General features: G+C 47.1%; 1 pseudogene; it reads right to left on the bottom strand.

Moving 5' to 3' along the window:
• Positions 1-10638: 10638 nt before the first annotated feature.
• LOC130021995 (zinc finger protein 850-like) overlaps positions 10639-27636 on the bottom strand; it is a 28922-nt pseudogene continuing 11924 nt past the window's right edge.

The following is a 27636-nucleotide window of genomic DNA, read 5'->3' as shown; positions in this document are numbered from 1 at the left end:
CATAAAAGCATTTTTATGATGGCTACAGAGATAGCACAGACCGCGAATTCCTTGTCTGGCACATAGCTGACCAGGGTTCAATCCCTATCACCTCACAGGGTCCCCAAACCTAGCATTATCAATGAGAACAGAGCCGGGGTAAACTCTAATCTCCATTGGGTGTAGCCAACCAAAAATAAATCAATAAATTTAGGTGCCAGAACTATAGTTTGGTAGGGTACTGGCCTTGTACACGGCTGACCTGTATACCCCGGCAACACACTGAGTACCGTTTGGTACCTTTTGGCAGCAACCACAGGGTATGACCATATATATATATATATATATATATACAGACACACACAAATATATGCGTGTATGTGTGTGTATATCTATATCTATATCGATATATGTAATTTGTTCACAAGTCAACCTCCACCAACCAGTTTTATAGAATGCAGGTTTGGATTGTGCTACAGGTGGCAGAACTTTGAGCTTACCTGAGTGGTGCTTGGGGAATACTGCGTTGTACAGGAGACTGTACCATGGCAGATTGCTTGCAAGGACCCGTCCTGCATTCCTGGCCTATCTCTGACTGCAGGAATTCAAATTCTATATAAATAATGTGAACCTTGTGAGAAAGATACAGGCAGGGGGCAGGGATGAGGCCCAGCTGGTAGATAGAGGTCAGGGCAGGGTTGCTGGCACCTGGGGCCTCCTGGTGCAAACCTGAGCCAGAAGTACAGGCTGCAATTTCAAAGGTTTGCAGCGGCCTGGAAGAGCTGACAGTGAGTGGGAGGGCACTTGTCATGAACGCAAAAGACTTAACTTCACAACCTGAATTGCCAAGGAGTGATCACGGAGCACTGCTGGGTTTGGCAAAATCCTGCATAGCCAATCCGCCTTCTACCCAAAAAAGGCAATGAGGAGTTAATTGCCAACAGAAGAGGTGTGAAATCTAGTAATATATTCTGAATAGTCAGTCCTCTGGGTTTTTTGTTTTGTTTTGGGACCACATGCAGAAATGCTCAGAGCTTACAGGCCAGGTTTTCAGACTATGATTTTACTACTATGGGTACATGATTTAATAAAAGAAAAAGAGGATGAAAAATTATACTTGGAGCCAGAGTGATGTACAGTTGGCAGGGCATATGTTCGGTCCCCGGCATCACATACAGTCCCCCAATCACTCCCAGGTGTGATTCCTGAGTGCCAAGCCAGAAATAGCACCTGTGCATTACCGCTGTGTCCCAAAAAGAAAAAAGAAAAAAAAAGAAAAGAAAAATTAAATTTAGCCCAAACGAGATTTTAAAGTCCATAATTTTGCCCAGAGCCTCCAACTCCTTCATTTTCCCTTCACAGCCATCTGTTGAAAGGTCTCAAGAATTTTCACATGCAAGAGCCCTCAATGAAGGTATAAACAGGAGAGAGCACACCAGACTGAAGGAGATGACAGCTACCTGGAAGCCCAGAGGGCCTTCCCTGGTATCCAATTTCCACTAGTCCCCTGAGCACAGAGCAGGGCACAGACCACAAGTACTACCAGGTATGGCCCCAAATCTCACCTCCTCTGCTCCCCAAGTAGTGAGATATACCCAAGGAGAGAAGCTTAGAGGGCTGAGCACCTGATTTACCTTTGGGGGATATGGCATGGCTCCGCCTGCTTCTCAGACACACAGACACAAGAGGGGGGGAGAGTCTCAAAGTACCTCCAAGTTTGTAGCAAATGGAGTTGGGGGAGGGAGGAATAGACAGATGCTCCAACCCCAAAAAGATGCTCAAAGAATGCTCATGTGTCAAGACAAATTCTGGAGTGGGAGGGCTGTTGTCCTACCTAGTGATGCTCAGGGGACAATATCACCTAGTGATGTTGTGGCAGGGATAACTCTGGTCACCGCAAGAAAGACAAACGCCCTCCTGGCTGTACTACTGCACGGGCCCCTAAGAGTGAGACATTTAGAACCTATTGCAGCTGGTCCCTGGAAAACCCCTTTCTGCAAGTACTCACTTCAACAGCAGGGCACACCCCTGGTCTTGCAGAGATGGACAGTGGAGATGCTTGGAATCTGGACAGGTGAGGCAGAAATTCTTTTTTTCTGATGAAATATAATCACATAGGGTTAGCAAAGATAGTAAGTTTATAGGGTGCATTTCTTTCAAGCAGCTAAGCCGGGGTCAATATGCAACAGGACATAGGCTCACCCACTCCAGCACTGCTAAAAATGATACATGAACTCAGAACCAAGAGTAACCCCTGAGCACTGAGTGCTGCTGTGGCCAAAAACAGTAGAATAAATTAAGTAATAAAGACATTTCTGGGACCGGAACAATGGTACAGCAGTAGGGAGTTTGCCTTCCATGCGGCCAACCCGGGTTCGATTCCCGAAATCCATATTGTCCCCCAGCACTGCCAGGAGTGACTCCTGAATCCAAAGCCTGAGTAAACCCTAAGCATCGCTGGCTGTGACCCTAAAAATCAAAAAAAAAGAAATTTCTGTGTAAAGAGATTGGAGACACAGTATAGCAGGTGAAGTGCTTGTCTTGCACTCGGCCAAGCCAAGTTTGAATCCTGGCATCCCCTACGGTGCCCTGAGCCCAGCCAGGAGTGATCCATGAATGCAAAGGCAGGAGAAGTAACTGAGTCTTGCAGTTGTACTTCCTACAGACTGAATCATTATTTCATTTAAACGCATAAATGTGTGGTGGCCAATGGTGATCCTAAATTGCATTATTAGAGGGTTTAGGGCACACTCTGGAAGTGCCCAAGCTACTTTCTGCTAAGATGGCACATTTGGTTGCAAGACCCACTGCAGCTCCACCCTGTTGTACCTCTCCAGACCACGACCTGAGTTGGCTTAAAGCTCCACACCTTGGGGCCTGAGTGACAGCATAGACAAATGAGCATTTCTTTTGATGTTGGACAACCTTGGTTTAATTCTGGGCATCCCTTATGGTTCCTAGCACCACTAGGAGTGCTTGCTGGATTTAGAGCCAGGAGTAAACATAATGCCTTGCTGGGTGTGACCCCAAATGCAAAATACATAAATAAAAAGGAAAGAGAAGCTCCCCACCTCCCTGAACTCCCAGAACCCATTGAATGCACAAGAACCAGTGAAAATCAAAGGCTCTGCCAAATGCTTTTGAGCCTCAAGCATATGAAGAATATGCCGTGCCCCTCCCCCCATTCAGCCCCGCCATCCCCCAAGAACGACAGGACAGAGGGGAGGGTGTTTTTTTCCTTCATGCTGCTGACCCAGATATGCGGTACCCTGTGCAACCCCATGAGTGACCCCTGAACACTGCCAGGTGGGACTCAACAACCCCCAAGAGGAAAAAAAATGCGCACCCAGGTCCCTTTGACGAGGGAATCCCATGCTTTAGCCCTATTCCACAATCCGCCTAAGGAATGACAGGGGACAAGGAACGGGATGTCCTGGGGACACTGCTTGGAATGATCCACCCACACTGTGACTGACCAGGTGCTGGTTGTCGCCCCGAAACTAAGATAACGCTGAGCTGCCCTCACATGCCCCATCAGATCTGGGGGAGACTGAGGCTCCCTCTAGCTCTGGCACTTGCTGCTTTGTGAGGGGCCCGAGCGATGGGTCAGCAGGGAGGGCACTGGCCTCGCATCCCAACACCCAGAAGGGTCCTCGAATCCCCAGGGAGGGAGTCCTGGGCGCCACCGGGAAAAGGTCTAAAACACATGAAAAAAATTAAAAATTTTATTTTCACTTTTGCTTGTTCAGTTATTGTCCTTGTTTCTGGAACTTTCAGAACGACCTTCGCGCTTCCAATTCGTTTTTCTCCTCGACCACGTGCTTCCTCTACCCACCCACCTTTTTGGGGTGTCTGGGGGGCTTTGCCAAGGGGTTACTCCAGGCTCTGGGTTCACTCCAGGCCGTGATCGGACGCTCTGGGGTGCCAGGATCGAACCCGGGCGGCCGCGTTCCCCCCTTATACATCTTTCTAAATAAATTCTCCTTAGTATCAACGAACCTGTTTCCCCCAAAATCAATTTATAAACCTCTTGGCGGGAGCGCTCGGTGCGTCCTGGGTGAGGGGCCGCCACCCCGGGCCACCGCTACGGAGCGACCCCTCCGCCCCCAAGGCGGAGCACGCGGAGGTTAAGGCGCTCAGAGCGACCACCCGGACGGGCAACGGTGAAACCGACCTCCCGGGACCCCCCTGCCTCCCCTGGGTGGCCCCTCACCCGCTCCTTACCATCCTCAACCACGAGACCCGCCGGGTGGGGGAATCTGCCATCACAAGACTGAGGCTGTTTTGGTTTGATTTGGTTTGTTCATGGTTTGGGGATTAACACCAGCAATGCTCACCTGCACTTTGCTGATGACATCGTTCTAATAACACCAAATATCAGCCAAGAAACACAAATGCTGACCTACTTCAACCGTGAGAGTAGAAAGGTCGGACTACAGCTGAATCTTACGAAGACAATGGTTATGAGAAACAGCCTCGTTCCTGATGCTCCATTCGCTTTCAATGGAACCACCATCTCCAAATGCAACAGTTATATATACCGAGTTCAAGAAATCAACATGATGACTTTCCTGGCACCTGAGTTGTGCAGGAGGAAGAAAGCGGCTTGGAATGCCTTCAAGAGCATTGAAGAAATAACTAAGAGGACAAATAACCTCCAGCTATGAGCACATCTCTTTGATTCCACTGTTCTTCCTGCATTAACATATGAATCAGAACAAAAACAGGATGAGAATGCTACTCCAGTCTCTCAAAGAGGAATCAAAAGAGCTATGCTTGGAATATCACGGATCACTCAAATGAGAGATAGAATCCGGAGTTCTGATCTCCGCCGGACAAGAATCAGGGACGCTCTCTCATCTGCCAAGGCATCAAAAATCAGATGGGCTGGACACGTAATGAGGTTTACAGACAACCACTGGCCTGGAGCATTACTGACTGGATTCCACGGGACGTCAAAAGATCTCGTGGACGCCCACTTACAAGATGGTCAGACTTCTTCGTCAAGACCCTGAATAATCGGTTTGAGGCTCTGTATGTTCCTAGAACGAACAGATGCCATTGGGCTACACTAGCACGCAGCAGGCATACATGGAGATGTTACTGGCACCAACTCCAATAAATTGATGAATAAAGGGGGATCAAGGGATATATTTTTTAGGTTTTAGAATTACTGCTTTTATGCAGCAACACGGTTAGAACTTGAAGATACCGGCTTGAGTGAAGTTAGCCAGAAAAAGAAACAAAAACAGGATAATATTCACTCATCTGTGGAATACCGAACACTGGATGAGGAAATGTACTGTAAAGGGGCTGCTTCAATCATCCATGATTCCAGTGTTTAGAGAGAAAATGAACAAAGAAGGAAAGAAATTTGGGGTGGAAGAGAACCAGAAGTTTCCAGGGATCAGGGATTCATTTATGCCAGTGACATGAGTGAGGGGTATAGCCATTTACCCAAAACACAGATGCAACATAACTGAAAACAAGAGATTTAAGCTGTAACCACTGAAACCTAGTCATGTGCTTGTCTAGATGACAGGCGGGGGTAGAGTAAGGACTGGGGTGGGTAGGGAATACGGGAACACGGGTGGGGGAAAGCTGATGCAGGGACTGGTGTTCGGTGATTGTATGCCTAAAACAACTATCAATAACTTTGAAAATCCTGGCACTTTAATGAAAACTTTAAAAAACAATACAATAAAATACATTTCCAGATTTCAGCACACACAGAGGTTAAAGACCCTCTAGTCCCAGTATTAGGCTCTGATACTTTTCCTGTGATGCTGACACCATATATGTGGTTGTGAGGATGAAGCCGGACCCCACCTTTCAAGTCACATGCTCGGTCCACTGAGCACTCCAATGGCATAATAGTTTCAACAAGAGAATCTTGCAGCACACTTGTATGCAATACCCCTGTTCTCTAAAGAAATTGCTGTAATGCCACATCCTGAACCTTTGATTTGAGTTCTGAAATCAAACAAAATGCACAATGAGAATTAGTCCAATGTTGAATGGAATGCAGTCGAATGATCAAACAGGTGGAGGACATTCTCCATAGTTCTCACAGTCCAAGCAAGCCTACAGAAAGGGAAAATCTTCGGGAAGTGTTGCTGGGAGGAGCTCGGCAATCCCCAAAAAAGCCTTTTGGGTTTTGTTTTTAATCAGATCCAGCGATGCTGGGGATACCATAGGTGATGCTGGACATCGAAGGTAGGCGGCCTCTGTAAGGCGAGCACCCTCCGTGATGCACTGCTGTTCTGGTACTAATTAGTTTCATTATGGGCTCACAGTCACAATTTAACATACACACAATAAAACAATTTTTGGTGGGTACAAGCATACAGCAGGTAGGCATTTGCCTTGCATGAGGCTAACAGGGGTTGATCCTTGAACACTGTCAAAATCAACTTACGAGAACCACCAGGAATAACTGCTGAGCATCCCCAGGCCCCAAAACAAAACTAAATTTCTTCCCATATTCAAAAAACCATGGCAATGATCCAAAGGCAAAGATATGCATGGTGTCAGATTGACTGAGCGGAGTCCAGAAAGGGCACCCGACCCTTTAGGTGTACAGTCAAGCTAGTTATACAGCCGGGAACACAAGGACTACTTGAGATAACTGACAGATAAGGAAGAATTACAACAACGTCAAGAAAGCAAAGCACAGGATCTATCCGAAATGAACAGCTCCAGGGAGAAGACAGCCCTACCCCATGCCACACCTCCACATCACATGTTCTAGGGATGAGAAGGGGATGCTCAATGTCCAATGAGCAACTCAAAGAGGTTGTGGATTGGAGGACTCCTGGGTTGGCCACATGTAAGGCAAGTATCCTCCTTGCCCTACTATTGCTCTGGCCATTTCTAAATAAATGGGAGAAAATGGGAAAAAATGGGAGAGCAATTACGAAGCTTTCAGGTTTAATTCTCGGTCATACAATGAAACACCCGTCCCTTCACTGTGCCCATTTCCCACCACTAAAAACCCAAGTATACCCTAATTCCACAGCCTCCCCCTACCTGTGGGGCAGATAATTTCCACATTCTTCTCTCTACTTTGATTACATTCAATATTTTGATACAAGACCCACCATTATTATTTGGTATTTTACCCCAGCACTCAGATCTGGTGAAAACACAACAGCAGACAATTCTTTTTCGATTGCTGGTTAAAAATAACATATGATTTTGGAAGGTAAAGGCCCTCCCATTGATCGTCGATTTGCTCGAGCGGGCCCAGTAACGTCTCCATTGGAGACTTTGTTGTTACTGTGTCTGGCATATCGAATACTCTCGGTAGCTTGCCGGGCTCTCCGAGAGGGGCGGAGGAATCGAACTCAGGTCGGCCATGTTGGCCGCCTGTAAGGCGAACGACCTACCCGCTGTGCTATCGCACAGAATTAAAATTAATTCTGAAATTTTAATAACTAAATCTGCAGGGATTTATGCCAAAACCTGCTGGGTTCCAAGATTTTTTCCTGAGTCTCTGAGAATATGGCCATTAAACAGCTTGACCACGAGCCAGAGAGGCGGTTCGTGGGAATGACATACGCTCATGTTGTGGTGGGGAGGAACTGGCCGGCTCCACCCCATCCTGAGAGGCCGCACGTATCTTCCTGAGTGTGAGCCCAAATCTGACTTTCCAAAGACCTTTGGAGGATGGAGGTCACCGAGCCGCCAAGTGGGAGCATTTGGGGGGACAGCACCAATTCCCCCTGGGGTGGACCGGGGACAGTATCCTACTGCAGTGTCCAGACGCATTTCTGCTAAAAGGCAACTGGGTTTCGTGATTTGTCTCTGAATCTCTGGGATCATAGCCATTAGACACCTTGATCATGAGCCACAGAGGTCAATCATAGGTGCCAGACAACTTGGGGTTTCATTGGGGTGGGGAGAAAAGGGCCGGCTCCACCTCCATGCAGTTAGGCCCTGCATGTCTACTGAAAGCAGTCCCAAACCTAATCGTCCAGAAGCCATAAGAGATGGCAGCCACTGAGCCGCCAGGCATGAAGCCTATTGCCACCTGAAATACCCAGCCTCAGTAACCTACTGTGGGAACCAGACACATTTCTGCTGCAAGCCGTTGGGTTCCGAGATTTGTTACTGAGACTCTGGGATCATGGCCAAGTGATCAAGAGCCAGAGAGTCCATACATGGGCAGCAACTCGGGGTCTGTCACATTGAGGTGGGGAAAAAAGGGCAGAGTCCACCCCAATCCCATGAGGCCCTGCATGTCTTGTCACTGCAGGCCCAAACCTGTCTGTCCAATGGCCTCTGGAATATGGTGACCACCGAGCCACCAAGTCGGATCAGGCGGAGATACACACCCTTTCCCCTTTGTGGTGGTCTGTCACTGGTAGCTCATTGCGGGAACCGGGAGCATCTCTGCAAAAAGCTTCTGGGTTCCAAGATTTGTCTCTGAGTCTCTGGGATCATAGCCTTTAAGCAGTTTGATCAGGAACCAGAGACCTTGCCTCTAATTATATAGCTGAGCCAGAAATGGTTTGTTGGTGTGTCACGCACATACCTAACTTTTGTCCATTTACTTTCTTGGAAGACTTTGCCCAAAGTTTTTGGTGTCTTGCCAAAGGCACAGCATCAATTTTTGAGTATCTGGAAGTGTGACGGTGCCATCAGGAAGCTGATGCACTCTCCTTACAGGCATAGATTGACCTGCTGGTGGTAGCATACACGCAGATAGTAGAAATTATGTATATGGAAAAAAACACCAATGGTGGAGTTGGACTCACTGTAAAGCAAGTAGGATGCTTGCCTTGCTAGTAAAGGTAAAGGTAAAGGTAAAGGTAAAGGCCCTCCTGTTATTCGTCCATTTGCTCTACCCTGCCTTGCTGATCCAGGTCAAACCTGCCCATCCCATAGGAACCCAGAAACACCACAGAATAATTCCTGAGCTGTAGAACCAGAAGTAACTTTGAGCATCAAAGAATCCCTTCCAACTTCCCTGAATAAAAAAGCTATTAAATTTAATCCAAAGAGGCGCTGAAGTGATAGCAGAGCGGGTAGGGTGTTTGACTTGCACGTGACCAACCCAGGTTCAAATTCCAGTAACAATATGGACCCCTGAGCTTTACCAGGAGTAAATTCCTAATTCCTAAATTCACTAACTCCTGAGTGCATAAGCCAGTAGTAACCCAATGTGCAATGCTGAATATGACCAAAAAAACCAAAAAAAAAAATTAATCCAAAGAGTAAATTTTCAGAGGCAAATACCTCTCACTTTTCCAAACCCAAGAACAGAAGCCAATGAAAATGACCGACCGCAAAAGTGTCTCTTTCCTTTGTGGGCTGCCCGTGAACATATCTGGAGTTTCGATAAGTGTTATGTCTAGTCCAAAGGCTCCAAACAGGGTCCTGCAGAGTCTCGAATAGGGAAGCATGAGATGGTCAAGACCCCCACTCTCTTCAGGCTACTCACACCAAGGCCTGAAATCCATGTGCCCACCCTCCAGTACCATCTTGGACCTGGATGCAATCGTGGCCGCATGGGACCTCAGGATAACGCACCCTCACCCATGACACCTGAGCCACAGAACAGCCTCCAATGCACCCCTTAAAAGCTCCACATCCCCTAAAGCCTGGATGTCCGGAACAAGTAAAAAAAGCGGGAAAGTGCCCTACAAGCTGGCGTGACCTGCCGCTCAAGTTCCCAAACCTGGATTTTCAGGGGGCTCAAGCATGCCAAAACCTAACACAGGAAAGACTGGAGAATGGAGATTTTACTGTTTTCCCATTTTCAAAGTATTTAATGCTACATCTTGGTTGATTTCTGCCATAACTCCCGCTAACCAGCCCCTCTGGGCCAAGCCAGAAGCATAGCAAACAATAACAGAGTAGTGAGCCATGACAGCTCTGAGCAGGGAGATGTTTCTGTACCTGTTTATTCAGTCACCTTCCTCCTTATTTTCATCACCTGGACCCATTATTTACAAGTTAACACACAAGCAATTCCAAGCACTAGAATACTAGCATAGGTGCAGCCCAGGTGAAAATCAGCAGGTACCTTTCAATGACATGAGGAGAAGCCTGTTCTGAGCAGGCAGGCTTACTTCCCTCTTAACTGCACTTTTTTAACACCTTTGACAATCGTGTCCAAAGGAAACTTGCTTGACTGACTTGTCCTGTTCTGTCCTTAGAGACTGTTATTAAGGGATAAAATCATTCAGTATGAACTTTTATGTTTATTAAGGTGTGAGGGGTACACGAAGCCCTTCCCACACCGCTAACATATATGCAGTTTGTCTCCAGTATGAACTCTCACATAATGAGTAAGAGAATAGCGCCAAATGAAGGCCTTCGCAAAAGTCTGACACTGATAAGGTTTCCCTCAACTGTGAATTTTCTTCTGCTTAGAAAGGATTCAGAATGGCAGAAGCCCTTTCCACATTCCTCGCATATATAAGGTTTTTCTCTGGCACGAATGCTCCTATGTACACTAAATCTGAGGCTTCTCATAAGGCCTTTCTACATTTATTACAAGCATATGGTTCCTCTCCAGTGTGTATTCTCCTATGTACATTAAGTATTGAGGCCATACAGAGGCCTTCCCACATTCCTTACATATACAGTTTCTGTCCAGTGTGAATTTTTCCTATGTATACTAATATTTGAGGCTGTAGCAAAGACCTTTCCACATTCCTTACATATATATGGTTTCTCTCCAGTGTTAATTTTCCTATGCTCACTAAATGTTGACGCCCAAGCAAAGGCCTTTCCATACTCCTTACATATATATGATCCTTCTCCAGTATGAATATTCCTATGTTTACTAAGTCTTGAGGCTGTAGCAAAGGCCTTCCCACATTCCTTATATATATACAGTTTCTCTCCAGTGTGAATTCTCCTATGTACACTAAGCCTTGAGACTACAGCAAAGGCCTTCCCACATTCCTTACATATATATGGTTTCACTCCAGTGTGAATTTTCCTACGTACACTAAGCCTTGAGGCTACAGCAAAGGCCTTCCCACATTCCTTACATATATACGGTTTCTCTCCAGTGTGAATTCTCCTATGTACACTAAGGCCTGAGGCTTCAATAAAGGGCTTCCCACATTCCTTACATATATACGGTTTCTATCCAGTGTGAATTCTCCTATGTACAGTAAATTTTGAGGCTGTAAGAAAGGCCTTCCCACATTCCTTACTTATATGCGGTTTCTCTCCAGTGTGAATTCTCCTATGTGTACTGAGGCCTGAGGACTGAGTAAAGGCATTACCACACTCCTGACATACAGAAGGCTTCTCTCCATTATGAGTTTTCATATGTCTCTTAAGATTAGACATGTGAATAAAGGCCTTCCCACATGTCTGACATTAATGAGGTTTCTCTCCTGTATGAATTCTCCTATGCATAATAAGATGTGATGATTGATCGAAGGCCTTCCCACATGCTTCACACGCAAAAGGTTTCGCTCCTGAATTTATAATCATATGGTCATGATGGAGTAACCCTTGACTCACACTTTGTTCTTGAGACTGACTTTTCTGGGGATTCTGTCCACTGTGGTTTTCTAAGGGAACACCACAGTGCTGAGAACATGGGGAGGCTCCCCCACATTCCTTACACGTAGATGGGTTCTGCTCACGATGACTGTGGTTGAGGGTATGTAGCTGTGAGGGACTCACTATAAACAGTGCTCCTCTCCCTAGCAGCTGCCGCACTGGGGGATTTTGTGCCTGTGAACTGAGAATAACACACTCTAAGGAACTTTTTCCAGGAGAGGGCTTCTTCTGAGTGAAGTAGCTCTCAGCATTCTGATCACCCTCAGAAAACATCCTGCCTGTCCCGGAGTCCTCATGGGGCTGAGGGCAGGATTGCCCACTCAAGACGTTGTCATACAGTGTAGGATCAGAGACATTGTACTCGGGGTGGCAGCTTTCCTGTAGAACAACAGAGGATTCTAATTATTGACTTATTCACTGAGTCTTTCTGTCAAAAAACTGAGCCCTTCAGATGTGGTTTCACACATATGCACGACACAAATGCAATTACCGACATATGAATTGTCTTACTATAGAATAACTTCATGTTACTGTAAGTTGGATGCACAAAATTGATGGATGCAGAGTCAGTAAATGCTGTGACTTCCCCCCCACCTTTAAATTAATGAAGGAATACAACTGGAAACAATTCCTTCTATAGAAAACGGACGCATCCATTTCAAGAGAAAATGAAATACAACCTCATGTGGGTTTTGTTAAAGCTTAGTGTGGAACCTGTGATGCAGGGGTGAAGACAACGCAGCATCGTCACACAGCTGAGACAGACCACGTGGCCATTGCAAAGCTCTCACCACAAGTGATGCCTTTCAGGATCAATGACATTCTTTGTTCTTTCTGTTATGTAGTTTCTATTGATTGGGGGTTAGGTGGGTGGAGGGGCACTCCATGCAGTATCTAGGATCAGTTCTGTGGGTCTATGGTGTCTATAAGGCGTGATGGGTAAGGACCATCCATCACTGAGCAAAACAAGTATATTTCTCACTGCACCATCTCTAGGGCGCACAAATTAGCTTTCTAAACAACTACCATTGTCAAGCAAATCATAACTCACAGTATTTTTCTGCATGGTTGATTTTAGTACCTAATAAAGCTAAGGGTCCTCTACTCCAAGCATCAGGCTTTGGAATTCCTCCCTGCCATTCTCAGGCTTCCACCTTAACAATCACATACTTGGTCCATTTCTGCTGGCATAATAATATTTATTCTCAATTAGCGAATCTTACCAACTCACTCGTACTTGATGACCCCATTCCGAAATCAAAGTGCTGTAATGCCAAATCCTGAAGTCGTAGTTTCAGTTCTGAAACTGAACAAAACATGCAAGTCAAGCACTTGTCCAAAAATGTAGCAAAATGATGCCATGTAGTTACGAGTACATCTCTGTGGTTCTCAAAGTACAAAGAGTCCCACACTAAAGAAAAGATTTGGATAGTGGAAAACTGTGAGGATCTTGGCAATTCTACACTAGGTTTTGTTTTTGTTTTTGAGCAGACCTGGTAATGTTCGGGGAACCAGGTTATTGAACAAATTATTGAACAGGTCACCTTCGGGCACTGCAAGGCACTCCCTGCTATACTATCGTTAAGATCCAAACTAGCTCTGTTATGGTCTTACTTATTCGAAAGCCATGGAAGCAAATTACAGGATCATTCTGTGACTGACAGTCCAGGGGAATGAAGAGCAGCGTGAGTGCAACACAGACCCAAGGATCCAGGAGACCAAGGCCCCGGTCTCAGCAGCATGTTTCATACATGCTCAGGGCACCCATACACTGCACAGGGCCTGAGCCATAAAGGGTCCTCAGCCACTCACCCGCACACACGCCTCTCCTCCCCGGCCTCAGGGTTCCTCCTTCCAGCCAGGAGATCACCGCGGTCTTCCTCCCAGAGTGCCCTGCCCCGACAGAGACAGAGGCATGGATAAATGACATGGAAAAGGTGACAGGTAAATCCCCATGTTTTCCTGATATAACAGGGCAAATATCTGAAAGGTATGAACAGAATGTCCATTTCCAAAATGCCACATACTTCTAGTTATTTGAGAGATAAGATCCAAGAAAATACCACAAATACTCTAGACCTGGCCTTGTGTATGGCTGACAGGGAGCTGATCAGCACAGTATGTTGTTGGTTTTTGTCTTGTTTGGGGTCTCCCCTGGCAATGCTCAGGGGTGACTCCTGACTCTCTATTCAGAAATCACCACTGGTGATGTATAACGTCCTCCCACTTTAGCAGATCCGCTCGCGGATGACATGGGATGCTGGGGATTTAACCCACGTGCGCCGCTTGCAAGAAAATCACTTTCCTCCGTGTACTGTCTCTCTAGGCCCAGCAGCATATGGAGTTTCCTGAGCCCCTCATGTAATCGTCACGGATTTCAGTAAAAATAAGTGAATAATAAATCTGGAAATGGCCAAGTGTGGCAAGAGACCCTTATTTTTTAAGCTGAAAAATGTATCCAGAAAGAGAGCACATCAGGAGTTTCTCACGGCCAATCCAGTTGTGATACCCGATATCACCTAGGGTCCCTCATGCCAGCCAGGAGTGATCCCTGAGTGCAGAGTCCAGGAGAAAACCGTAAGTCCTGCTGAAATCTCACAAGAACCTTTAGAAGTAAATCCAAGCACTGAAATAGGGCAGGGTCTAATGAGTTGAGTGACGAGATATCAAATCCCCTGTGGTGGGACAGAGATAGTACAGCACATAGGACAGAACCGCTACACACACATGTGGGTTTCATCTCTGGCAGCCCATATGGTCTTGGAGCAAGGCCAGGTGTGGATCCTGTATACACAGGCAGGAATAATCCCAAATCTCTAAGGAAAAAAGAAAATGCAAAAACCGTCTGACTTGAGTAACTGGTGCAAAAGTACTGGGGGTGTGGCACCAACATTTTAAGTTTCCAAGAGGTTTCAGTCCACGGTACCCCATGGCCCCTGAGCACTCTTAGGAGTCATCCTTTAGCACAGAGCCAGGAGAACTGTGGACTGTGCCCCCAAACAAAGGCAACAGCAAAACCAATCAAACACAAAAAAGTTCGTGTAGTCCACAAAGTAAATTGATGCACCAATGGATGGAACTATTTATATGGACCTGAGTGATAACTGGGCAGATAGGGATCTTCCCATGGACACAGTCGAAACGGGTTGATATGAATCACCCCATAGTATCTGGCGACCCCACAAGAGTAATTCCTGAAGACAAGGCTGAGAGTCAGCCCTGAGTATCCACAGGTGAACCCTAAAGAAAACGAGGGAGGGAAGAGCTACTGCACGGCTGTACAACATCCAAGCCCGTCACAGAGCAACTGTTGGAAACACAGCTGCCGCCAAGCCCAGGGAGTCCACACGGGTCTGTTCAGAGACCATTGGCTCCACACTGCTCTCACCGACAGCCTGCTGATGCTGGTAGATCTCCAGCATCACGTCCATGTAGAGCTTCCGCTGAGAGGCCTCCAGGCATGACCATTCCTCTGGGGTGAAGTTCACAGCCACGTCATGGAAGGCCACTGTGTCCTGAGTCAGCACACGGAGAGGGTGGGAGTGAGAGTCTATCTTAGCCTCATTACCACTACTGTGAGGCCAGGACCCAGGGTCCTATATTGTCGTTGGGCCTCTCTGCTCCGAATTAACCAGCCTTCATGCACACACATGACTGACAGGCCCCAGAAATCACATAAGGCAGCTGGATCTGCTAAAGTGGGAGGACGTTATACAGAAGGTTCTTGGATGTATCTGAATTTCCTGGTAACCCCAGGGCCAATTCGAGCACCACTGGTCCAGTGAGCACTGTAGAGAGGATCACTTGAACAGAGACTTGTACAATCCAAAAGACTATCGCTGAGTGTAGCAAAAACCACTGCACACTCACGCTGCACCCTCAGAGCTCATGACCAGTAGGATTGAGAACTTGACAGTCCATATAGACAACTACTCAGAGCGGTGCATGGCATGTGCGCCTTTAGGAACCACTGCTCAGGACCACCCCAAATCCCGCTCAAAGAAGGTAGAAGTTTCTGGACCCCAACATCTCTACTGCCCTCAGAGATCCTTGTATCTTTCTCCTTGGGATTGGCGCATGCCCAGAAATCCACACACAAGATTATGTGAACGTAAGACTATATGACTGAGCAGGTAGTCTCTCCAACGCAGGAAGGACAAAACAGGAGAAAATCAAGTCTCGGGGCCCATGTCACAGTAGTTGCCAGGGCGAAAACAGGGCCAGCACACCCCAGGGTGCTCTGAGGCCAGTAAATTTTCAATCCAGAGCCCAGAGTCAAGATGACAGCTGATGACAAATTAATGCAAAAGAAACCGAAGCAGCAGGTTGGCGTAACAGGACAGCTGTTCCTCGGACGGCATGTAGGACTGACGATCCCCGACATCCCATATGGTCCCACAAGCACTGCCAGGGGCAATGCCAGAGTGCAACATAAGGAATGATTGCGAGAATCATTGCTCTGCCACCCCAAATAAAACAGAAAACCCAAGATGAAACCTTTGGACCTCCAGCATCCCATTGGTCGCCTAGACCTGTCAGGAAATAGCATTGAGCACTGAGCTTTGAGTACTCCTCATACACCACTGGGTCAGCCCCAAAGCCAAATAAAACAAAACAAACGTACACAAAAGCAGCTTCAAACAGCAGAATGGGACAGTCCGATCGGAAGTCTCATCTTGGAATCTGTCCAAAAGAAACTAAAACAGGTGGCCCAGGAAGCCTGGGCACTCTTGGTACTACCTAATGTCATTCTATCCGTCTACTCCTACATGGGGACGGTTTACCAGAAGCCGCGTCACCATCTTCTCCTGTCACTGTTGTTCTGAGGATCAGCAGGAGGCTCCGTGAAAAGACCTCGAAAGTCAGAAAAGTGAGCACCAGTGAGGAGCACCTCCTCCCACTCCTGAGCTCAGAACAGCCACACCCTCCCGCACAGCCTCACAATTCCACCTCTTGGAGACAAAGGCAGAAGCTCCCGTCTCCACTGGGGATGCAAATTTTGTTGGCATCTGTACTGCACTTCAGGAGAGGAACCTGGGCCCAGGCTACAGGGGAGGAAAAGACAGCCTTCTCCAATCCCCGGATTCCTCTCTGGCTCCCACAGGAAAGTCCCTGTAGGCCCTGCCAGGGGCCGACTCTCAGCCCAGGAGCTCCCAAATAGGCTGGCAGCAGTGCTGCCCCGTGGGAACCATAGGCTGGAATGTGGTTCCACCATGTGACTTAGAGTGGACAAACCTTCGACACTCTCTTGCAGGGTGGACAAGTATATGCACCTGGGCACTCTGTCCTGGGGACTTCAGTATTATCCACAAATGCAGGTGTCGTCTGCTCAGGGAGAGATGAGGAGTCAGGGGTGCTTTGCAGCTTGATGTGAGGGAGCTGAAATTCATGAACCAGAAAAAGATACACCAGTATTGTGGTTAGAAGGCAATAATGTGAGTTGGGTGCTTGACTAGATGAACCCATCAATCCTCTGTATCCCATATGGCCCCCAGCAGAGCCAGGGATAATACCTGAGCTTAGAGACTCGAGTAAGTCATGAGCATCTCTGTGTATGTGCCCTCTCCCCACCCCAAAATCTAAAGAACCAAAAATAGCCCCCCAAATATATTTTCATGGGCATATCGTAGCCACCTGCAAGTCCCCTTCCCCCACCCCCGCCTGACCCGGGCTCTCACGGCAGACAATGAAAATGACCAGCAACAGGTCTCGTGCCATTAGGTGGAGGGGCTGAAGCTCTGCCCCTCAAATCTGGAGATTCTACAGAAGCGAGCGAAGGGCTGATGGTTCAAACATGGGACTGCTGGGAGGGTTGGTACGGCCAAGCCCCTGGCTGAGTCCCACATTCACCCACTGTTGTCCCATCCTGAGCTGGAGACGATCGTGGCCAAAGAGGCCCCCCAGCATCACGAACTCACAACTATCACTCCTGAACACTGGGAGAGCCCCCACTGCACCCCCAAAGCTCTGCCTCCCCCTAAAACCTCCATCACTCCTCACGATCCACCTTGATGTTGGCGAACAAGTGAAAATCCAGAGCAAAATTGCCCCCAAGTTGGCTCGGCCCCTCGGCTCAGAGTGTGGAAATGGGAAGGCGCAGGGTGCTCACAGGAGGTTGCTTGAGTCCTGCAACTAAATCCTTCTTCAGAGACCCCCTTTCAGGATGGGGCACACATTTACTTGTCCTTTGCCAAGTGAGCAACAGCCCCAGTGTCTGAGTCAGGGATGGAAAATGAACCATGACATTTATGACGTCACTTATGACATCACTTCCGTTTCCATTAGGTACCTAAAAGAGCCAGAGTCTAGGCACTGAGAACCTTTTTGCCACCCAGGTGAATCTGTGCTGCAAGGGGGATGGACTCGAATAAAGGAGTGGAGAGGCAAATGCTGGACTGGTCGGTCATACACCGGGGGTCTGGGGGTAAGGAGAAGTCCCCTGATCCTACATCGAACCAACATCGAACCAATGATATCTAAACACAGAATGTTACCCTGACTCTTGTCAAATGATCCCTGAGCTCAGGGACAAGAGTAAACACTGAGCACTGTAGGCTGTGGTGAAAAATATAACAAGAAAAAAGGCAAATTCAACCGAAGAGGTGGGGAAATGATGTACAAAGACAAATTCGAGAATGAAACATTAAAAGAGTCAAATTTCTGGTCCTTAAAAATCCACTATTCTTAGGGCTGGAGCAGTAGCACAGCGGGTAGGGCATACGCCTTGCAAGCAGCCAACCCAGGTTCGATTCCCAGCATCCCATATCGTCCCCTGAGCATTGCCAGGAGTAACTCCTGAGTGCAAAGCCAGGAGTAATCCCTGTGCATCGCCAGGTGTGATCCAAAAAAGAAAAAAAAAAGTCCCCTATTTTTGATCTATCCCTGCTACAGAAACTCACAGTTTCTCCTGAATCCCTATTTTTTCTTCACCATTGTTTGTGCATATATATATATTTAAATATATATGTGACTTTGTGTGATTTTTGTTTCGGGGTCACAACTGGCAGATTCAGGGCTTACTCCTGGCTCTACAAGCAGGAATCACTTTTGTACAGACCATATGGGATGCAGCGGATAGAACCTGGGTCGATTGTTTGGAGGGTTAAGTCCTTACTCACTGTACTATGCCTCCGGCCCTAAGTAAATGTGCTCCTAGCACACCCAGTGGGATTCCTGAGCAAATGTCCTGACTCCTAGAAAACCAAAACTTTCTTGCTTAAAAAAACAAAACCCTTTACCCTGGTTGGATTCTAGTTCTAAACATTTAGGTTTAACATTGGTTCATCATTTCTCCTCTGCTACAAGGAGCTTAGGCTTACTGAGTAACACCCATCCCAATACACCTGAATCACTCCCATTTCCTTAGTATTCATCTTTAACTTCCCTGTGCTCTGCTTCCCCTATGCATTAATCACCCATTTCCCATAACCACAACCTGTGAATTGTAAAGTCAGATTCATCAGAGATCTCTGGATTTTGTATTCAGAAGTGAAATGTTGACTTTCTCTTTCCTTTATATCCTCTGCAGTTTACTTTAAACAAATATCCCTTTTTGCTCCTGGACAAGGATCAGTGCAGTCCCAGGTTGGGAAGATTGTGCTGGGAGGATTGGGATGGCCATGCCCCCAGCCCTCAGCTTTGTATAGACAAAGTAAGGCAATATTATGCTTTTGTAATTTCAGAGCTAATTGACTGCAGATACTATATACTCCTGGGCATTGTCATGTATATGAGACTTAAGCCTCATCTGCCCTTTGTTCTTAGAACCACAAAAGCAAGAGACTGGATGGACCCAGGAGAGCTGTGAGATACTCTGGAATCAAAAAGGGACAGGTAAGCACCATAACATAGGAGTATCTGACCATTTACACAGATAAACATTTGGCAGACGAAATTCTCATGGGGAGATTCACCCAAGGATACACTTTTTATTTAATTCCTTCCACCTTGCTTTATCACTAAGAACCATTATTTACCAGTTAACATACTGGGAAGTCCACATGCCAGGACATTGTAATAACCATGGTGCAGGGGATAATCAGTAAGTACCTTTCAGTTATGGTACTAGTATCACAGGAAGGTTTCACACATAACAGGATTAATTCGTTACTTATTGTACTTTTTATCAATCCCCCACTCACTTGTTGAAACTAAAATTGTTTTACCTCAGGGTCCTGTTCTGACGCGGCCATTGTTATTATGGAAGTTATTGATCCAGCATAACTTTTATATTTACTAAAGCTTGAGGGAACATGAAGGCCTTCCTATATTCCTTACCTACAGGATTTTCTCCAGGATTCTCTTTAAATTCGCAGGTGCGAAAAATGTGCTTTCCACGTTCTTACATAAATATATATATATTCTTACATATATAAATATGTATAGTTATATATAGCTTCTCTCCATTGTGAATTCTCCTATGCATAAGGCCCGAGCATCCAGGAAAGTCCTTGCCACACTCCTGACAGATATAAGGTTTCACTGCAAAATGACTTTTCACATGCGCAGTAAAGGCTGAAGATAAACTGAAGACCTTTCTTCATTCCTTACACTTATGAGGTTTCTCTCCACTGTGAATTTTCAAGGTTCATAAAGCTATGCCAATTGCATCAAAATCTTCCTGCAGTCCTTTCATATATAAGGCCTCAATGCAGGATAAATATCTTACACACAGCAAAGCTTGAGGACTGAGTAAAAATCTTTCCACACCACTACATATGTTTTCCTCGAGTATGAATTTTCCTATGTTTAATAAGGAGTTGGGAGGAAGTGAAGGCTTTTCCAAAGTCTTTACAAACATAAGGTTTGTCTCCAGTATGAAAATTTCAGTGCCTCAAAAGGACTGCAAAATACGCAAATGCCTTGCAACACTCCTTACATCTATACATATATATATATATATATATATATATATAGAGAGAGAGAGAGAGAGAGAGCGAGAGAGAGAGAGAGAGACAAAGAGAGTAAAGTGTAAAGAGATTGGAAACACAGTATAGCAGGTGAGGTGCTTGTCTTGCACTCGGCCAAGCCAAGTTTGAATCCTGGCATCCAATATGGTGCCCTGAGCCCAGCCAGGAGTGTTCCCTGAGTGCAAAGGCAGGAGAAGTAACTGAGTCTTGCAGTTGTACTTCCTACAGACTAAATAATTATTTCATTTAAATGAAAAAAATGTGTGGTGGCCAATAGTGATCCTCAATTGCATTATTAGATGGTTTAGGGCACACTCTGGAAGTGCTCAAGCTACTTCCTGCTAAGATTGCATATTTGGTTGCAAGACCCACCGTAGCACCACCCTGATGCACCCCTCTAGACCGCAACCTGAGTTGGCTTAAAGCTCCACACCTCGGGGCCTGAGTGACAGCACAGACAAATGAGCATTTCTTTTGAAGGTGGCCAACCTGGGTTTAATTCTGGGCATCCCTTATGGTTCCGAGCACCACTAGGAGTGCTTGCTGAATTTAGAGGCAGGAGTAACCACAATGCCTCGCTGGGTGTGACCCAAAATGCAAAATAAATAAATAAAAAGGAAAGAGAAGCTCCCCACCTCCCTGAACTCCCAGAACCCACTGAGTGCACAAGAACCAGTGAAAATCAAAGGCTCTGCCAAATGCTTTTGAGCCTCAAGCATATGAAGAATATGCTGTGCCCCTCCCCCAATCCAGCCCCGCCACCCCCCAAGAACGACAGGACAGAGGGTAGGGTGTTTTTTCCGTCATGCTGCTGACCCAGATATGGGGTACCCTGAACAACCCCATGAGTGACCCCTGAACACTGCCAGGTGGGGCTCAACACCCCCCACGAGGAAAAAGAATGCGCCCCCAGGTCCTTTTGATGAGGAAATCCCACGCTTTAACCCTACTCCACAATCCGCCTAAGGAATGACAGGGGACAAGGAACGGGATGTCCTGGGGACACTGCTTGGATGACCCACCCACCCCCGTGACTGACCAGGTGCCGGGAGTCGCCCTGAAACTAAGATAACGCTGAGCTGCCCTCACACGCCCCATCAGATCTGGGGGAGACTGAGGCTCCCTCTAGCTCTGGCACTTTCTGCTTTGTGAGGGGTCCGAGCGATGGGTCAGCAGGGAGGTCGCTGGCCTCGCATCCCGACACCCCAAAGGGTCCTCGGATCCCGAGGGAGGGAGTCCTGGGCGCCACCGGGTAAGGGTCTTAAACACATAAAATAAAATTTTAAAAAAATTTTTTTTTCTCTTGTTCATTCGGTTATTGTCCTTGTTTCTGGAACGTTCAGAACGACCTTCGCGCTTCCAATTCGTTTTTCTCCATGACCACGTGTTTTCTCTACCCACCCACCTTTTATTTTGGGGGGCCTGGGGGGCTTTGCTCAGGGGTTACTCCGGGCTCTGAGCTCACCCCAGGCCGTGATCAGACGATGTGGGGTGCCGGGATCGAACCCGGCAGGCCGTGTTCCCCCCTTACGCATCTTTCTAAGTAAGTTCTCCTCAGTATAAACGACCTTCTTTCCCCCAAAATCAGTTTATGAATAAGGGAAACTTCTCGGCAGGAGCGCTCGGTGCTTCCCGTGAGAGGGCCCGCCACCCTAGGCCACCGTCACGGAGCGACCCCGCCGACCACAAGGCGAAGACCGCAGACGTTCAGGCGCTCAGAGCGACCACCCAGGCGGGCGGCCGGAAAACCGACCTTGGGAAACCCCCTGCCCCCCTGGGTGCCCCCTCACCTGCTCCTCGCCTTCCGCAACCAGGAGACCCGTCCGCACTTCCGCACGGAACGCTAAGCCCTGGGATAAAGGTCGCGGATTTTGTGACATCACCTGCACGGTCGCCCAGAGCCTTAAAGGGCCAGGCTTCAAATATTCCTGACAAGGTAATTCCCTGCTCAGAGAGGTTCATTTTTGCTCATTTCTGGGATAGGATCAGGTGATCCAGACAGCAGGGGATTGCCATGTCTGAGATAGATAGAAAGGGATGAGATGAACAGATAACACGTTGAGCAGAGAGTCTTTGTATTGACGAAGGAAATAAAATTCACAAAAATACTTTGCAAACAGCCACCAAGGCCATCTCTCTGAGTCCCGGCATTCATTTATTTTTTCATTTACAACCCTCAGTCACATGCTAGAAATAGGTCCCCAGGATTCTTTCTGGCAGGTGCCAATAAAAAAGACGGGCTTCAACAAGGTCTCTCACCATTGGGGGCTGAGGAGCTGCCCCTCAAAGTGATCTGGCAGTTTTACATACACGTGTCTACACAGAAAGCTGCAGGACAGGGCCCAGCACAACTCCTGGTTGAGAAGTTTGGGATGGTCAAGACTTCTGCCATCAGTAGGTGCGGCATCCTCAAGACCCACAGCCCCCCTTGTTCATCTCCACCCTGGGCCATGTTGCCCCATTGCAGAGCTGGAGGTGAAGATGCCCCAAGGATAATGCACTCACACCCGAGAACACTGTGCCGTGCTAAATCCCCCCAGTGCAACCACCAAAGCTCCATATCCTCCTAAAACCTCTGGAGCAATGCAGACCGCAGGAACCCACTGGATATGGATGGGGGGAGTAAAAAAACAACCACAAAAGTGCCCCAAGAGCTGGCACAATATCGTTGGTCACATTATAGGCACTGGAGGAGAGAGGTCCTCGTGTTCTGCCACTAATTGGCCTTCAGTGTCCCCCTTCGACTGAAGTATCACTTGTCCTTTAAACGTATGCCCGGAGGAGACCTGATCCACTTGACATCACTAGGAATAAAGGTGCACAAGGAAGACTCGCGTCTGTGACATCATCCATTTCACCAAGGAGACTTAACGTGCCAGGTTCCAAGTCCAGACAGACCATTATGGCAGCCCAGGTGAATCAGTGCAAAGGGGATGAGCTCGAATCAAAAAGAGGAGAGGCAAGTGCTGGAGGGGCTGGTCACAGAGTTCAGGGCAGAGAGTTAAGGTGGAGTCTCTTAACTGGTCAAACATACAACCAATGCTCCCCAATACATCCATCATAAAAACAAAAGCAGGTTGATTCAAAGTAAGACAGGCAGGTAGGTTGTGAATGGGTCCTGGGACAATGAGTTTCTCTTGGAAGTCATTAATCAAGATGGGTGCAGTGTCTCTGAAGACAGCCCTAAAGATGCAGAGGAACTGGCCTAGCAGCAACCCAGAGAGCTGGAGACACACTGGACAGGAGCAAAGGCTTGGAAGAACATCAGAGAGCATTGTACAGTGAACACTCTACCCCTTGAAAACATGCTATATAAGAACCTACAAGGAAACCCCAGGACGCAGCTCTAGAAACATGTTTTCAACCAAGAGTATGGGGAAAGAGGTTAGTACTGTGGCTTAATGCTTGTGTTAAACATGGTTTTCCTGAGTTCCATTCCTGCCATCCAAAACAACACAGAATCCCAGACTCCTAAGAACTGCCAAGTATGGCATGAATTACATAAAACATATTCAATAAATAAATCTATGTATGGACCTACCCTAAGAATGAAGGCACATAGGAGCTAATGGTCACCAAAGTGTACTAAATCATTTTGTAGACTTGGTCTTTTGGGCAGACCAAAAACGGTTCTATTCATTCTGATGGCTAGTAGGGTTGAGATTTTACCACTTGCAAACGCAACGTTTTGTCATCTTTTCTACTAATATAACTGAAATGAGAAGAGTAAAATCCAGGAATGTGACGACCCTTTATAGTTAGTCATCACAGCTGATGTTATTGCCTGCTTAGACGGGAGTTAGGGCATTCTGCCAGGTTCCCACCATTTGTAAAATATTTTGATCAAGGGGCCTGTTCCATTCTTTCATAGAACCATCAGAAATCTTTCTGTGCACAGTCAAGTACATTTCAACTATCTCTAATGCACCCTACTAAAGAACAATGACAGGGCCATTATCCTAAACTTTTCAGAAATATTTATCCTCAATGCTTAGGGAAATCTAATAAAAATCTGAATACTAGGAGTGCAGAGCTGATACAGTGGGAAGGTGCTTGATTTCACAAGACTGATCTGGATTCAAAGTCCAGATCCCCATATGGATACCTATGTCCTCCCTCGCAGGTATGGATGAGCTCACAGCCAAGAGTATGGCCTGAGAAAAGTAGGTGTGACACCTGAAAACATAACAGAGGAAGGCCTGAAGTGTGGAGGTTTACATCTTTTTTCATTCCAAAGGATTCACTGCAACATCCTGGTTGATCTCTATCATAAAATCCACCAACTGGGGTCTCTGCCTCAAGTCCAAGCAAAAATGAGACACTGGGCTGGAGTGATAGCACAGCGGGTAGGGCATTCGCATTGCATGCAGCCAACCCAGGTTCAATTTCCAGCATTCCATAGGGTCCGACAAGAACAGCCAGGAGTAATCCCTGAGTTCAGAGCCAGGAGTAACCCCTGTGCATCTCTGGGTTTGACCAAAAAACAAAAGAAAACAAAAAAGTGACACTGATAATTGTGATAAAGGGGTGTTTTTGTACCCATTTACTTGTTCCTATTTAATTAGTTTTCACCTGTATTCCATCATCAAGACCAATTATTTACAGGGAAGAGAGCAATAGCACAGTGGGTAGGGCGTTTTCTTTGCATGCGGCTGACCCAGGTTCGAATTCCAGCATCCCATAAGGTCCCCTGAGCACAGCCAGGAGTGATTCCTGAGTACAAAGCCAGGAGTAACTCCTGAGAATCTCCTGCTGTGACCCAAAAAGAAAAAAAAGAAAAAAAAGGACCCATTATTTACAGGTTAACATACACATCAAGTTCAAGTGCTGGGACACTGGCATACGAAATAGTAATCATTACGATTATTATTATGGTTTGCTATATACGGTAACTCAGGAAGTTAATTCAGGTTCACCAGGAACTCAGGCCTTAGTAGGCATATGAAAATACACAGTGGCAAGAACTTTTAAGAGCGTACAGAATGGGAAGATCTTTGTGTTTCCCTGAATTGCAATCATCAGCAATTCCCTTTTCCTCATAGTACTGAAGTCACCAGTTTAATTTGAACTTGAGAAGTGTAACATAAAGAATGAACTAGGAGTGTATATTTAAGACATCAAAAGGTTGAAGTCGAGTGTTTGCCATAGGATCCCCCAAACACCACACTCCCAGAGTAATTCCTGAGTGCATATTCAGGAGAAACCCCTGAGCATAACCCAGGTGGGAAAAAAAATGAAAAAAAAAAGGTCAAAGGGCAAGCCGAGAGGAACCCAGAGATAATGGAGGCCTTGTGTATCCCTCCCAAGGCCTGGGGGAGATTGAATGATGCATTCAAGGTAAATTGAAATTCAGATTTGAGGGACTGCTGGGCGTTTGTCTTGAAGGGGATGACGGCATATGATCCCTTTCCCTCCCAGGCCCACCTGGAGTGATCCTGCCTGTTGAGCCAGAAGTAACTCCTGGGCATTTCTGGTTGTGCCTTACCCCCACCCCTACAAAATAGTACTTGTTTTGTGTATTGAACAGAAAGCGCTATGTCAGGAGGATCAGGTTTATGAATGACAGATGCGAGCGATTTCAGTGATCCCTGTGATCAAGGCTTTCTCTGCCTGTAGATGGTTTTTCTGGGCTCATCTCCAGTATCACATGGTCCCCTGGTACCACAGGGAGTAATCAGCTACCTGGGCAGCACTGGGAGCCTTAGGATTTACATCTCTGGGGAGGGAAACACTGTCAGCAGTGCTCAGGGCTTATTTATTCCTGCCTTTGCACTCAGGAGTCACTCCTCTGGGGCCAGGGTTGAGGTCTTCTAAAGTCCTAACGTCCAGCACCTCCTAATAGTTTGGAGGGAATTGATGTAGGCATGAAGGCAGAAAGAGAAGGTCCCCCTCCCAAGGCAAAGGCAGTAAATTCCCTGGGAATAGCTCTGAAGTTATGAAGGCCAACCTTGCACAAAACAGGAACTAAGGCCTGATCAAACCCTCACCTATGGCCAGCAACAGACCCAGAGATGCTTCTGCAGAAACAAAAGCCAGGAAAGGAATTTCAAAGAAGATCATCACCACTCCCTACCTGCCTAGGCAACGGGACTTTGACCTAGGTAAAACCTAGATTGGATTCCTTTCTGTTCCAGGGAGACTGCTCATTGGCTTTCCCAGACATTTGTGGGAGCAGGGCAAGTGGGGGATCCCCGAGTGTGGGAACCAAAGTCGGACTCCAGAAGGATATGGGGTCCCCCACCAGTGCTTACTACCACCTGCCCCAAAACATATAGTCAGATCAGGAGGTGTGGACCAGTTGGGTCGGGGTCAGGGTTGGGGGATGACCCCAGACCTCAATGGTGCTGCTTCATTTCGAGGGATCCGTGTGCCAAGAGGACCCAGCTCGGGTGCATTCGACTCGATTACACCCACCAAGGGCTGGAGGGGATGAGAGAGTCCAGTATCTTCCGGCCTTGCCCGCATCCGATTGGGCAGAGAATAAACTGGGGATCTGTGTCCGGGTGTCCCTGCTGCCTGGGGCTCGCCCCACTCACTCTATGTGTGGAGGCACACCTAGTGGGCAGTGCTCCAGAGCCAGCTACCCGAGAGCGAACAGGGTGATACAGGAGAGGCTTGCCTTCCCCCAGAATGATGTATCCAACCAACTCAGTTGAAAAGGTCTCCAGACCCCACGTCCACATATCACAGCACCTCGCATTGCTGAGGGTGCCATCTTCCGTCCTGAGTTTTGAGGTTCCTATACACATGAGAATTCCCATGTCTTCTGTTCTCCGTGGAGGAGGGTGGCAGAGGCCAGATTCAACTCTAGCATCTCCAGATGTCTCTGGTGAAGGTAACAGCCATCTGAGGAACTAGGGTGTGTTAAGAAGAATTTTAATTAACACAGAAATATTGAGCCTAAGACTGGGCAATCTCTTTCCCTGGAAAATCTAAATACATCAATTCTTCCAAGGATTTTTTTTTTTTGCTTTTTGGGTAATACCCAGCAATGGTCATTTGATACTCCAGGCTCTGCACTCAGAAATTACTCCTGGTGGTACTTGGGGGACCATATGGGATGCCCGAGATTGGACACAAGTTGGCTTTATGCAAGGCAAACATCCTACCAGCTATAGTTTAGGTCTGACTCCGAGGGTTTTTGGGGGGGGGGGTAACTATTTTGGTGTGTGCCTACAGGGTTCTGGGAAACATTGAGTACCTGGGATTGAACCTG

The sequence above is a fragment of the Sorex fumeus genome, unplaced genomic scaffold (assembly GCF_029834395.1).
Source record: "Sorex fumeus unplaced genomic scaffold, SorFum_2.1 ptg000019l, whole genome shotgun sequence".
Lineage (NCBI taxonomy): Eukaryota > Metazoa > Chordata > Mammalia > Eulipotyphla > Soricidae > Sorex > Sorex fumeus.
This window is presented reverse-complemented; position numbering and strand designations above follow the sequence as displayed.